Source organism: Lepisosteus platostomus, chromosome 17 (assembly GCF_059453375.1).
Source record: "Lepisosteus platostomus isolate fLepPlt1 chromosome 17, fLepPlt1.hap1, whole genome shotgun sequence".
Taxonomy (NCBI): Eukaryota; Metazoa; Chordata; class Actinopteri; order Semionotiformes; family Lepisosteidae; genus Lepisosteus; species Lepisosteus platostomus.
In genome coordinates this window covers 18,241,744-18,256,458 of record NC_142627.1, presented here as the reverse complement: position 1 = coordinate 18,256,458, position 14,715 = coordinate 18,241,744, and the positions used below count along the sequence as shown (strand labels likewise).

The following is a 14,715-nucleotide window of genomic DNA, read 5'->3' as shown; positions in this document are numbered from 1 at the left end:
ATTTAGGTACACAACATGGCAGCAATGTTTATCCAATTAACATATCTGTAGATATACCTATTAGCACAATTTTTCTGCTAAAAAACAATTGCGGTTTCAGCATCCTCCATTGTAAAGCCATGAATGAGCCCGTAATAGCTGCTCTGCTGGAATCAACATTGCTGTTCCTTGTTGTTCTAAGTGACTGAAAGCTTGGGGCTTTGGGCCAGAGAACAATTAGAGAACAGGGGGGCTAATGCCTCCCTTGGCTGGCATGCTAAACTGTATGGCTTTGTTGAAAGCAGGTGGAGTGCAACCTTGTGCAAAACATGACAGTATATTATCAATAGCATGCGCTATTGTGACATTGTGGAGGCTGTGTTTTAGTAGGAGACACAGCAAGGAGAAGTGTTGCAACTCATGACAGAGCCTGCAGGAACTCATCTTGCTGCTGCACCTGCTGCTGGTATCTTTGCAAGCTTTCCTTAAAAGTCTCCCTTTTTGTCTATTTGTTTTATTTTGCTCGTACTTGTGCTAGTAGATTTCTGTTCTCTTCCCTTGCAGTAGTACAGTGGTATACCTTCTTTGTAAAATTTGCTCTTGGACTGAAGTTTGTTTCACTTGTTTCCACCGTCTCCCAGGTTAAAGGCAAATACTTTTTTCATTAAAAGCACCATGATGAATAAAGATCTGCCATCTGTCCTGCTTCATTACTGCCTCCATTTTCTATTGTTATATATACATGAAGCCAGGTCAAGGTTTGCAGTGAAAATCCATTAGTAATGCAAAAGGTATCCTGACTGCAAAGTAAAATGTTCCCTTGCAGCATCAACCAAAGAGATACTAAGCTGGTGGTTCAGAGGCATGATATGTTGAAACATAGGGGTGAAAAAAACAAAACATTGCCGACTTCAGCCATGAATAAGCGGTCTGTTGACCCGAATTTAGCAAATTGAAGATTTTAGCAGTTGACATGGAAGAGATAAAGAGTTAGGTCAAGAGATAAATCAGGGCATTGGGGTAATTGAGATTAGAAGAGTTGTACTGGACAAGGTAGTGGAGTCTGGGGAATAGGGACTCCCATTAAGCAGTGTTGGATGCCAGAGGATGTAAAGAGGAGACATTATAGGAGGCTTGTTGAGTGAGCTGGAGGTAGGGCCCTGTATGTCCCAGTGCTGGGGAGGTTATAAATATTAGATTATACATTGAGGAAGATAGGTCATATACAGTATATTTGGGTTCTGAAGTGTGTTGAGGTATAAGGAAAGCTTGAGGGTTTTGAGCAGAAAATGAAATTTGAGATTTAGGGATAGGTGGACATTGCCATAAGTCATGTTGGATGCCAGGGGTCAGTGAAGAGAATAAGGGTCACAGGTTGCCCACCGGGTGAGCTCAGGAGGTAGCAACAGTAGTTGGAGCCAAAGGAGAAGGGATTTGTTTCTGTTGCCTCTACTTTAGTCTCAGCTGTTCAATGGGGGCGAAAAGGTTTTGAATAATGAGATTGAGAAGAACGAATGCTGGAGGAGAGAGACCTGACACCAGGTTCAGTGTCCAAGGCTTCCCATTAGGAATACTTTGTCTTAAGCAAAAATAAAAAAATAAGTCCAGAATGATGTGCATTTAGTCATGCCATTCTTGAAAAAGGGACAAAAAGTCAGAGACAGACACAACACCAAGTGCACTGCCAGCAGGCCAGCAGGCAAGGAGGAAAAGACAAAAATACAGGCAACATTGTTGGGGCTTAGGTAGGATCTCCAGTCTTAGGAAGGGAGAGACACTGAGCTGTATTGAATGCCAGGGGACATGAAGAAGCAGAGAGATTGTAGGACACTTGGTGACTGAGCGAAGGGTAGGATGCCGGCCAGTCCTGGGGTCAAAGAGATGATGTCAGAAGCAGCAGGGGCCAAAAAAGTGAAAACTGGAGGATAAAAGACCTGGCCCATATTATGTATAAACAGTAGTAGAAGGGTAGACAGAGGAGAGAAGAGAGAAGAAAAATCAGAGATGTGACTTTGCAATTCAGGCAGCAGTAACGAAAGGTAGGGAGTAGAACACGTGTTGACTGAGCTGAGGGTAGGATGCCAGCTCAGACCTGGAGCAAAGGAGGAAGCATCAGTAGAAGGAGAGGCCAAAATAGTGGAAACCAAGGCCAGAAAGGCAAATAACAGTTCCTATTAGTTTGGCCAGAGCGTGTTAATCAAGTTATTGTCTGCTTTTTTATTTGTCAAGCCAATTTAGCACTGACCCTAAGGTCATGTGACTGTGGTTCAGTGGTTGCTGCTATCTAACACGGTTTCTCCTGCTGGCTAAAAAGACACTTACGTGAACCAGTGGTATTTCTGAGCTTCAGTTTGCAGCCAGTTTCATAATGGTAAATGGTAGGTGTTCTAAATGGCTTCCCCTAAACTTAAGACTAGGGGAACTGTTTGGGTGGAGGAAAAGGCTGTAAACGTTCAGGAATGAGAACCTAGAGAACATACATTAATTTTCTATACCTGCTTCTTTTTTATCAGTATTTCTTTTCTTGAGTATAATTTTAATTAAAAAGGTTTTTGCGAGCCTTGTGTAAATGTCATACATATTGCCTTACTTTGGCACAATAGCTGCCTGCAAATTATTTTTTAGCTTAATGAATCCTTGATTTTATTTTTTACATTAATTTCAGTAATAATTTAAGATTGTTATTTTATATTACATTTGCTTTTCCTTTTTGTGGTGCTCAATTTATTTGATTGAGTCAGCTCCATCAGAATTTAGTTTAACGTTGGAGACAGTGTAACAGGTTTATATAATAATTTGTATAAAAAGTAAAGATGAGGCTGTAGTATTTCCTGATGTGTCTTCTGAAATGCATATCCTGAAATAAAAGACTAATAGTTATAATGCATCAAGCAAGAATAAAACACATATTTGCAAGGCATGATGAAACTTGTGGGTAAACTGACAAACACAGAATATTGTTTAAAAATTGTTAAAACATCATAATTTTTTTAATAGTCATAGAACATTTTCAAAGGGTAAAAGGTTTCTTTAGTAAAAGAAATAGCTGACAATCTTGAGATGAGTGAGTCACTAAAATCGTTTTTAAACTTAATTAATTTTTCTCTATAGCGGGGCTAAAACTTAACGTATAACCCTTGGGCTTAATTATCATCAGTTCTGTTCATTATGACTGTTTAGTAACAGGAGAGAGTGAAGTGGAAAATAAAAGTTAGGACATTGCCTTTTTTAAACGCTTTAAGTCTTGTTACGGGTTTTTCTGTAAGATAGGTAATGGCAGGGTGTGGATATGATTGTAGCTGACGTGTGATGTCATTCCTAGTTACCAACGACTGGGCAGGCCTATATGAATGGTGAAAACAGATGAGATAAACTGGCGCAAAGACTGTGTTTTTAATAACCAAAAAGGAAAATCTAATTTTAGGCCACTCAGTGGACTTGCATTATTATGACAGTTGTTTCAGATTTGTTTTTAATTCCAATCGTTGAATATTTGATTTTTGGCCAGGCCTGGCAATGATCAGCATTGTTATTATATACAGTATTTAGCCATTTTTAATGTTTAAGGCAGCTGTGTATCAGTTACCTTTGCAGGTTTATTGTGCTGTTATGAGAAAGGTTTATCTTATTTTTTTCATTCCTACAGTGTTATTTCATCAGATTATGTGACTTGCGTGAAAATGCCATTTTGGCCGCATCGACCTACACCTTGACTGTGCCGTACCTCAGTCCTCTCCGAACGCTAAGCCTGTGTAACAAGCAGCGCTTATCGTGGGCTGATCTTGGAACAAAATGAATGCTTGCCTTGACTTTAGCATATCAATGCCCAAACTTCACATGTTGAAGAGGATTTCAATACCCAGGGAAGCGATAATAATAGTCTTTTAATTTCCCCATGCATATGTAAAAATGCAGTGTTAAAAGTGTTTAGTGGAAAACGGATCATGTAAGGTCAGTAATAGCCATAACTGTTACGGCTATTATTTCCTCCTTTCAGAAGAGGGACGCCCAGTGCAATGAGATTGTCACACTTTCTGTGATAGGCATGGCTCCGACAGACAGCTAAAAGCCTCTTCATGTAAAGGATGTTATTTCAGAGAAGCCACCCGCGCCGGATTATCCCCATTCCGCTTTAAACTTCTTCCAGCTAGTAGCGAGAGCGGCACAACGAGATAAAACAAAATAGCCTCTTACCCCAGGGGCAGAGAAGTGCTGGCGGGGCAAGCTTTGTCCACAGCTTTCACTTTGATTAGGCAGTTGTGAGGAAAATTCACTTAGGCTGAGAGGTAAATTTAATACCAGTTATGCCCATGCTGTTCAGATCACAACCGTTTTCACATAATGCCACTTAATTCTCTGCAAAGCGGAAAAGGTAAATCAGTGACCAGCCAGAGAAGGTGTCGTAATGCATTAGGACCTGGGATCGCCATGGGGGGATAATAGTTCTGATTGCTGTTGATTCATGTCTCGGCAAAGTACCTCATGTAAAATAAGTGACATTTAAAAGGCATCAAGATGTGAAAAGAGGTAAGAGAAAGAGAGAGAGAAAGAAGTACTAATCTTTGCACCTGAATTTAAAGTCCTTTTCTCACCGAGAGAAAGTGCTAGAAAATGATAACTCGTTGTGTCACAGCTGACCTGCGCTGCTCAGCTTTTTAACTTCTTGTTGTCTTTTCTGTGTTGCCTTTTTTTCCTGGAAAATCTGGACTGCAAGAGATTGCTTCTGGGAAGTGCACCAAACGGCGCGCTAAAATCATTTCAGGTTTAATTTTATTTCCTCCGAATAAGCCTGAAGATATCATTCAGTTCATCTTTATTTTTAAAAAAAAAAACCAAAGCATCAAGTAAAACCTTAAGGCAGTTTCAAGTTAGTCACTACTGGTATACAACAAAACGGCGGCCCTAGCCACCGTAGGGGGAATTAAATCTATTTTTATAAAGAGAATCAGATTCCAGTTTACAGCAAGCATATGCTGCACAGACGCCTGGTCGCCTTTATTTGTAGAGGAGACACCGATAAACAGACCTTGTTTATACCCCACACACTCAAGTCTCACAGGCTGGAGAGCTGGGGATTTGAGGAACAGCTGATCCCTTACAACATTTAACTGATGTGAAAGGAACAGCGAGGGGGTGGTGATGGAGTGTTGGGGGGGGGGTTCTGTTCTGTAATGCTGCTTTAACCCTCTTTGTGAACCTCTTAGCCAAAGTCATCCGTGTCTGAAGAAGCAGAGGGTTCAGAGGCACACTGCGTAACTTCCAAAGGGGTGTGCGGGGAAAAAAGCCATGAATCTCTTCTGTGCAAATAACAGTAATAATGTTAATATCACCACAGTAGGCCATGCAAACTAGTATGTGTAATGTGCAGAGTTCACTGGCGGGTACCTGCAGTGTGAATCTTGTAGATTTTCTAAGCCTGCTTAAGTTCTGCACAGTAATGATGAAATACCCTATACAGTTAGGGATTTCACTGAATTGTCCATTGCAAATTCTGTTCTTGCAACTTTCACTCCTAAAACCTTGTTAAACATCATGTGAAGATATTTATCTTACAGAAATATTCAGAAATATTTCAGAAATATTGTGATTGGTGTAAGAAAAATAAGGTAATCGTTAATTTGTTCCATAATAAAAGTGACCAGTATTTGGGTCTTGAAATATTTTTGACACTTTGGTTTACTTCCATAAATATAGGCATAAAACCAGCAGTGTCTGGAATTTTCTTTCGGCTGTTTTTAAATCCTTTCTTTTTTGTGTGGGATTGCAAATGGTAAGTGAAATATGAAAACATACACTTTCCAGTCAGTGTTCGAGATCTGACAATGAACTGCAACCATCAATTTCATTTTCTGTATCTTTTCAGATTTGACATTCTTTACATTATTCTTCTCCACAAACGTCAGGATTCCAAAAGTATTGCTCAAATGTATATACTATGTGTGTTAGAAGTTGAATTATTTGGTGGAGTGTGATGCTCAGAAGTGTTTAAGACATTGGACTTAAGTGAATGGATTGTAAAAAGGAAAAAGTCTTTCTTCACATTTTCCTTGATGTGTACTTGATGTGCATTCAGTGTTTATGTGGAGAGTGTGTGTGTGTGTTTATATGATACAGTCAGTCTTTGGTCCTTCATCAATCATTGTTGCAATCCTCTTTATGAATTTAATGCTTTCTGGATTAAACCATATAATGAAATGAATAAACAGCCATGGAGCTAACATTCATTACCATCTACAATATAAATATCAGGCACTAATAAAAAGGCTCTTTGTTTTTAGTGGATTTTCTTTGATTCTTTTCTGCATTGAAACCACAATTAAAATTCTCGTGAGTGAAGATTCTCATTGATTTTCTATTTTTACTTCTTTCTTTTCAATTTGAGACTTGTATTGGGTAATTTAACATAAATCATACTTTCAGGGATGTTGTGCTGCTTCCAAATTATTTCTTGCATTTTATTTTCATGGGTGAGTTTGCTTAATTTTAATAAGAACGCACCATATACAGTGTTTATATACTTCTGCAAAGCAGGAGCTGTATGGGGAATAGCTAAGTGGCCAAAGTATAAAATGTACCACAACATTACCGAATCAGTGATGGATGCAGCCATCCTTAAATGGTGTATACAGGTCACTCATTGTCTTCGAGTTCACCTGGCCTATAATATCACGAATGGGTTGTAAATGTAGTTCTATGGCAACCATAAGCTTCAGTGACTGCAAGATGCTCATGGAGGCAATCAATATGTTCTATCTGTGACTATGGAGATGCATGACTTTTAACCATCTGTCTGGTGCCAGTGGTAATGTACATAGACATCCTCATCCTCAGGATGTCAAGTGTCCTAATCTGGATGCCAGTGGTGCCCAATCCTGGTCCAGGTCCAGCTGGTTTTCATTCCACCCCACCTTCATTAGATCATTGAAGCCTTACTAGATTTTAAGGAGTTTCTCAATTGAATGTTTGCATTTTGTCTCTAGTCACAAGTTTGGGATTTTCTTTCACTTACCAAATACAACGGTCACAATCTCCAACGTGCTCAAGAGCTGGGAACAAACCGTTCAAATTACTTTTAGTATTATCACGTTTTAAGTATTATTAAGTATTAAGTTAAGTAATTATTAAGGAAGGGTTGATCGTGTACCTAAGGGCTTGGCTGGAACAAAAAGCGACAGGTGTGAAGGTCACCAGGACTGGGAACCAGGGCATTACGATCAGTAATGTAACATCTCAGAAAAATACGTGCTGCTGTGAGATCTGAAGTTGTTGCCAGCAGCCTGTTGGGACATTCCAATTGAAGGCACCGTCAACAGATGAGTACGCTTGATCATTGGATCATTGCTGTGTATGGAGCACAGGCTTTCTTCTTGTGAATTAATGGTGACTCAACTTCTTAAACCCTGAATAGTTACCATACACTCTAATGAATCAACCAAGTCTATGCTTTGGACATGGAAATTAGAGGAAATTCTGAAGTTGTTTGAAAATAGTTTTCGTATAAAAACTCTGTTTGGTCGCAGTGTGTACAGTGTGTGAATCACAAAAATTAAGCAGATTCAAGGTAATTCTCCTTATCTGGTAGACACAGTTTCCTTTCCGAATATGTACTGTACTGTATATATACAGTGTAGTTATTTCTGAATGAAGGAAATACAGAGTAGATGCAGTGAAGTGAAATGTCAGGACACTACACCAAAGCAAAGTCTTTTTGGAATTTATACTTTGTAAAGGAAGCTTTGAGATTTTGTATTATTGCCAGTTCCAATGTTCCTTCAGCTGTAGTGGGTTATTATTATTATGACCATGCTGTCTCATCAGCGCCAGTGCCTGCACTGGGTTTTATTGAGGCAATCAAGAGGACTTGGAGTGTATGCTAGCTGAGATTGGAGTAGCGAGGGGAATGAGACTATGAGTTCTTCAATTGCTTTTACTGTCCTCAAATTGCAGATAATGGCCAGGTCTTTGAGTTCTTTAATGCTGTTTAATCATTTGAAACTCTAAACCTCTGAGTTAGTAATAATAAGAAAGATAACTGCAGAGTTGAACACAGAAGTTAGTTTTTTGGCAGTCCTGGGTAAATCTAGTGCTTACAGTGCACTGCTTTTTGTGATCTGTCTTGTAGAGAAAGTTAGGCTCTCTGCACACACAGTATTACCAGTATGGCAGTGAAGCTGCAGACTTTGTATTCTAGCTCCACATTCCAAGTTAGTGGTGGTTAATATGTGGAACAACTGGAGAAATGTGTCTGCGTGACTGCAGATCTTGAGTTAGGCACTGGTGAGCTGGCACTTTCCTTCAAAATTATAATATTACGCCTATTTCCAGCTTATTTTATTTTTATGCTCTTAATAGAGAAACATAATGAAATACATTAATTGTAATGTGAAATTGGCCGCTGTTTGTTTGTGTTTTTTTAAAAAAAGAAACTAAACTTCTTACACTTAGCGAATTAAGGCTCTGCTTCATAGGTGATGTCATGGCTATATTAAGGAAGCATTTAATAACAGTTGTATTTGTTAAATGTCACTTGCTCAGTTTGCATTTAATATACAGGTGCAGTATTTAACATTAAATCCTATGGTATCTTTTGATTATAATTTTATTATTGTTTTAAATCTAGACAGTAATAATCAATCCAAAAGGATGAGCATGCAACCTCATGAAACCTTCAGAATGGGCCTAATGTTCTGATGGTGGCCACTGCTCTGAGCTGCATGTTAAAAGGAAGTAGCTCAGACTCCTTTCTCTGAGGGTGGCCTTCACTTGCGGACTTATGATCTACCTCATAACACTCTCCTAGCTGTAAATTGTCCTTCCCGTAGCATGTGTGCAGCTTTTCAGATCCATCTTGCTCCTTTCAGCTGCAGAAGCTCGTTTTCCTTGGTTTTGCTGAGGGACATGAAAAAAGGAGAAGTCAGGTGAGGAGGGGATTTCAAAGAGAGGCAGTGAAGAAACTTTTAGGAAAACTGCTTTGGCTTGGCCTGATGGGGCACTGAGAGTGTGCAGTAAAAGCAAAGGATGGAAGACAGCACTCCAGTTAAAATAAAGGAAGCATCATTCAGCTAACCTCTCGGTATTGTGCTGTCGGTTCTTTTTTTTTTAACCAGATCTGGGGGTGCTGTTAACCTGCCACTTCCAATATGTCCCCCATAATTAGCCAGCACAAATTAACATAATTAATTTTTCACCAAGTAATGACAACAGTACAAGACCTGCGTGTTATGAAGCCATTTTGTTTCAGCAACGGCCAAGCAGTCACCATCCCCCTCCTACCCCCACCCTCCTGCAGCCCCCCATCCCCTCTGCTCCACAAGCACAGTCGACAACACCCCCATCTCCTTTTTTTCTTAATTGTTTATATACATTAACATTCCCCAAATAGACAGAATCCAGGTGACAGGACTGTAATTTGAAAGCCTGCTAGAAGAGGAGTAAGCAATTTAAGCTGTGCTGAACTGTAATCTTAGGTTGTCAAAAAGAAAGCCATTCTCCCTATGCTAATCAATCAATGTATCAACCAACCATTCATCTGCTCAGCTTAGCATATATCCCGAGGTCTGATATATCTATTAACTGCCCATCATGCAGCTGGCCTGCTGGATGATGAGATTCCTCTATCTTGGCATTTGAAGGCAGATAACTAAGCTATCAGGGGCTGGGATAAATAGCAGTGTAAAGATTTCACTGCCTTCCCTGAGAGCAAAGACAATGCAACAGCACTGCACAGATAGCCCCCTTATTATACTGGCCACAAGACTTAATCCAAAAAGTTGTTTACTGAGGGAGAAAGCTGCGTTATCTGAAAGAACCACATTATTTATTTAAGAACACTCATGTACACAGTTCAGGTTCTGTATTTTAGAAGTCTCCGGGATGCAGCTCATTTGGAGCTCATTTTTCTGCTCATACTTTTAATGTTTATCACAGTATACATCTCAGGTCGTTATATGCTGTATCATTATATGCACATATATATAACTAAATAAGTGGAGTTGCAGATTTTCACATCCTGTGTCTTCATAAGAAATCTTAGCTCCTAGATTAACTTACATCATAAAATAGGTATTGTTTGTCAATATTTATTACGCTTACATTTGTGTTTAAACTAGTTGCAGATGAAGGATACTAATACTGATGTCTGCATTAGTATTGTGTATAGTGTGTTATTTCATACACTGGCACATTATGAAAAGGAATTACCTTTACTACAACCCAACAGGTCAAACCTTGCAATCTAAATAGCAATAAATCTCATCAACTGACTTCAACAACAATAATAAGAATATCAGTTAAGTAACACTTGGAAGAAACAAACAGAACATTTTTTGAGGTATGAATCTGAGAATCATTGTCCTAAGATGAGCACATGACCAGCATTTTTAAAATTAAACTTATTGAATGACAAACTTTCCTAACTCTTCTCCCTCGATTGCCTTACTTTGGAATTTCGAATGAATGGTACCACCTATAGGGCTGGTCAACTCACACCACTTTCCACTTAATCCCATTCCTCTCAGAGGCACAGCTACTGAGAATTAAAATATTTGAAGATTGTACTGTATATGCAGTAGGAGATTTCTTCTAATTCTGTTCTACCTGTGATGGAGTGAAAGCACCTCATTGCTAAACACTCACAAAATATGTAAACAGGACATTTAAGTAAGCACCATTTTATGAATACAGATTTTTTAAATGTGAGCTATAAAACATAGAATGGGAAATAATTGGTGCCATGGTGGAGAGTGAATTAATGAGTTGGATTAGGATGAGGACCTGAGATTCAGGACCAGGTCTCCTTCCTACAGCTTGGTTTTAGACTCAGCTGTCGTAATGCCATTTGTTTGTGCAGAGGTTTTGTTGAATTTCAATCGCTAATCTCAACTTGAAGCAAAGTACCGGGCAGCCTGGACAGATTGCCAGTTGATCATGTTGAAATGCTCTCTTATCCATTATTGGATCTGTAACAGAGGAGGCTTAAGAATTATCTGACTTCTCAGTTAATGTGCAGATCATCTGGAAAGCTTGGGATGATGACTCCGAGGGAGGTTGCTAGTGACAAAAGTATGTGTACATTAGTAAAATAAAAGATTTTCTTTCTGAAATTATAATCTTGAGTCAACTCTTAAAACTAGCACAGCCACACCAAAGACTTATAAGGGCAGGTTAACTACCATGTAGCAAATTTGGAATTGCTTATTCCAAATTTAACTGTGTGTTGTCACACTTCTGTTACATTTTAATTGGTACCCTTGCAGTACACTGTTTTTGCCTTCATATTTCTTTGCCTTCAGACCATCTTTGACAGCACAAGAACAGGTCCTCTGGACAACCAGACATCTCTCATGTCTTATCTAATTGCATTTAAAAATTGAATAACTGACATGTTTTCTAAAATTCCACTGAATTGGTTTCAGCAACACACGAAAGGAAAGTGCTCTGAGCTTTAACTGCCCGTGTAAGAAATAAGGTTCTTTTAGCATTTCTGAATGTTTTTTTGTTTGTTTTGTACATTTTCTGCTTGTATCCCCTTATTCTTGGTGCAGAACGTTTTTGAAAACATTTTGAAAGCATCTAAATATAACCTTGTGTTTATCTTCCAACATGAGGAAGGTGTGTCCCAAATGGAACTTTGTAGTACACTTTCTATATTTAATTGCACGTCTCGCTAAGAAAGGACTGGCTTTTTCATGCTTCTTTTGGCTGGACTCTGCTGCTCTGTGCTATGCTGCTTTGTATTGTTCATGGATAAGAAGACGAGAAAGATCGCTTGTAATCTTATGTTCTCTAAAAGCAGTGCCCTTGGATCTCTTTATAGCAGCCAGTCTCTTTATAATAACCTAACTTTAGTGTTGCACTTGGCATCACCAGGACTTAGTCTGAAACAAAGTTTCCCATTTTAAGAGAGTGGGTTTTAAAAAAACTGTTTTTCACGTCTCATGCTTGCAGTTACAAAACCCACCACCGCACACGGGGAAAGAATGAGGAACTGCAAGCAGTGTCTTCCAACCCACCCACCTTCAAGCCAGTCGTCCCTTCACACATCATTGTGTTTCTGAAAGCCAGAACAGCCCTGGTCAACTAATGTCACTTTCCCTTCAGAGACACTAAGTTTAAGCCATTTCTTCAGGAATCCTAGTCGCTGTAGTGTAATGACTTGTGATCACAGAGCTCAATTTATACTCGGATGAGCACCACTACCAGTTCAGCCACTCAGGTGGTCACTCTCTTGATGGAATTTTTACTTAAACCCTCATTGTATGGGTACTGTGACTGTGTACCGCTATGTTTCTACCTCAAAAGAGATGTATGTCAAAGGTCTTTATTTTTGCCTAACTGAAAAACCTGTTTCATCAAAACCACAAGTTTCATGTGGATAACAACACATTTGTTTAAATATTCAAAAAAGGTTCTGTTTTCTCATCTTTCCTTGTAACTGATTGTGTTGGTCATAATTTACAGATTAACATAAACAATGTTCTGCAAGTTTGTCAATAAGTCTGAAAATATATCTCATGGTTTAAAGTCCAGATCGGAAATCGTTTGTTCATCTCAGTTAACTGAAGTATGTCTTCCTCTGACCTGATTTTCAGGTCTACCCTATCTAAATTAATTGAGTGTTTCATCTCAAGGGATGATGTATTACAGTACATCCCTCTGAAACTGCAGTCCCTCATTTTCCACTAACTGTACCTATAATTTATTTCTGAATTCCACCTGTGTGTATATTGTTATCCAGTTCTCAAGTAAAGGCATGTTATTTTGAAGAATCATGTTGTATCAAAACAAAATATATAATTTTATCAAAGGAGTAAAAAAACTGGAAAAAATGTGCTGAATGCTGTAGTTCAACATTATTTTTCACATTTGAAGATATGTATTCATCTGTATATTACTGCGTATTAATGCACAAGCACTTTTGTCTATTAATATATTTCTACACGCAATTTTTGTGTACATTTTTGTTTGTGCAAAGTATGTATACTTATAGCTATATTTTTATTCATTAATTCCATGTGTATAACACGAATGTAATATTTGTGTTTGCATGTACAGTATACATATTACATAGTATATATACACTGTAGAATACCTGTATATTATATTTGTACATACTGTATGGTGCCATCATACTGTATATACAAATAATAAATATAATGGATGCACATTCATGCATGTACTGTATAACGTTTCTGTGTAAGAATATACTTAAAAACTTTTGTAGAAAAAAGATTGATGCCTAACTGTAGTGTAACTACTGTTAATTTTTCTTAGTCAGGTGTTTTTCCAGTAAATACCACAGCTTTCTATGTCTCTTCCTCCCACGCATTCACTCATGCAGGAACGCAGAATAAATTCACAAGAAAACAATCTGGCATCCTTTTTTAATGGGAATGAAACACTTTGACGCATTATCAATAAGTATTTATTAAATCCCCTTTTGCTTCACCTCATCACGGAACTCAGGGAGCTGTGGGTGCTGGCTGTGAACGGCCCTGTGTCTGGACATGGGGAACTGCGGATGGGTGCATTTAAGCTGCTTATTATATCGACTGCTTTTCTCTTGTGTTTTTTTTTTAAATTTCGGCTTCTCTGCTATGATATCAAGAAAATAGCAGCTGAGCTCCTCCATCAAAGATACCAACAGCCAGAAATGAGTGTTTATTTCTTCCAGTGCCAAATTCGATGCAAAAAAAAACAATAGAGGAATTATAACACTTTATTACTTAACTAAACGAGGACAACTGACAGTAACTGATAAGCACATCTGCCTGTTACAATTGATAGGTGTTCCCTGGAATTGAGCATATATTTATATATATATAGTTATATTGACTTTTCAGAGCTTGGTGTATGTTTAAGTAGCAAAATTATACTCATGAAGCTTAGTAAGAGAGCTGCTGTGGTACTGTGTAGAGCTGGAGGTATCCTTTTGTGATTATTTGCTCTGCATCCATTTTTTATTCTTCTCTTGTATCCTGTGTTTTTCAACATGCAAATATAAAAGCTTTTTTTTTCTGAGGGAGTAACAGCATGTGGGATTTAAGATCAGAATGCCACAAATCAATCACATAAAAAATCAGGCTGTAAATATTTAAAATTCACAAGAGCAGCAGGGTCTCAAGGTTGTATCGTTATTTTTTTCTCCACATTTCTTTGTCTTCCCTAAGCTATGTAACAAAATACAACCTCTTATCAAGGCACAATTTGTGCCTTCTTTCTGTTGCATATTAAAAGTATGTTTATGGTTACTCAGTTTTGCATACAGAGCAATATACTTCCTGATAACAGCTCCTGTATGCCACAAAAGAAGCTGTAGTTTAGGATTGGGCACACTTTAGTACACCTTTCACACCTTGTGGAGTGTGGTTGAAAAGACCGATTACCTACTGGTCACCGTCAATCTTTCAAGTCCAATATATATCTTTACTTCCGCCTGTGCGACAGGGCTTCTGACTGTTTATCAGCTTTTCCTTTTTTGTATCAAATCATCCTTGGGACTTTAAAACATAAGTTCATCCTTAGCCAGGATGGTGGGAGTGAAGGATGGAGAGACTGAATCTCAGTGCTCTGCAATCAGTGGATGTGTGCTGTAGGCTCTGTCCAATTGAAAAAGAACCTCCTAAGTGGTTCAACAAGTACAGACACTTGTTCAGAGTGTAGGCTGAGCCCTGTAGTCCAGGGAGTTGTATTTTGAGTCAGGGCTGTGTCATTGGCAGACTGCAACTAGGAATCCAG

At 38.5% G+C, this 14,715-nt stretch overlaps 1 protein-coding gene across 4 annotated transcripts in view; it reads left to right on the top strand.

The window, feature by feature from the left end:
• The window catches only part of camkmt (calmodulin-lysine N-methyltransferase), a 129,847-nt gene that overhangs the window by 75,181 nt on the left and 39,951 nt on the right, over window positions 1-14,715 (top strand). The window lies entirely within an intron of this gene.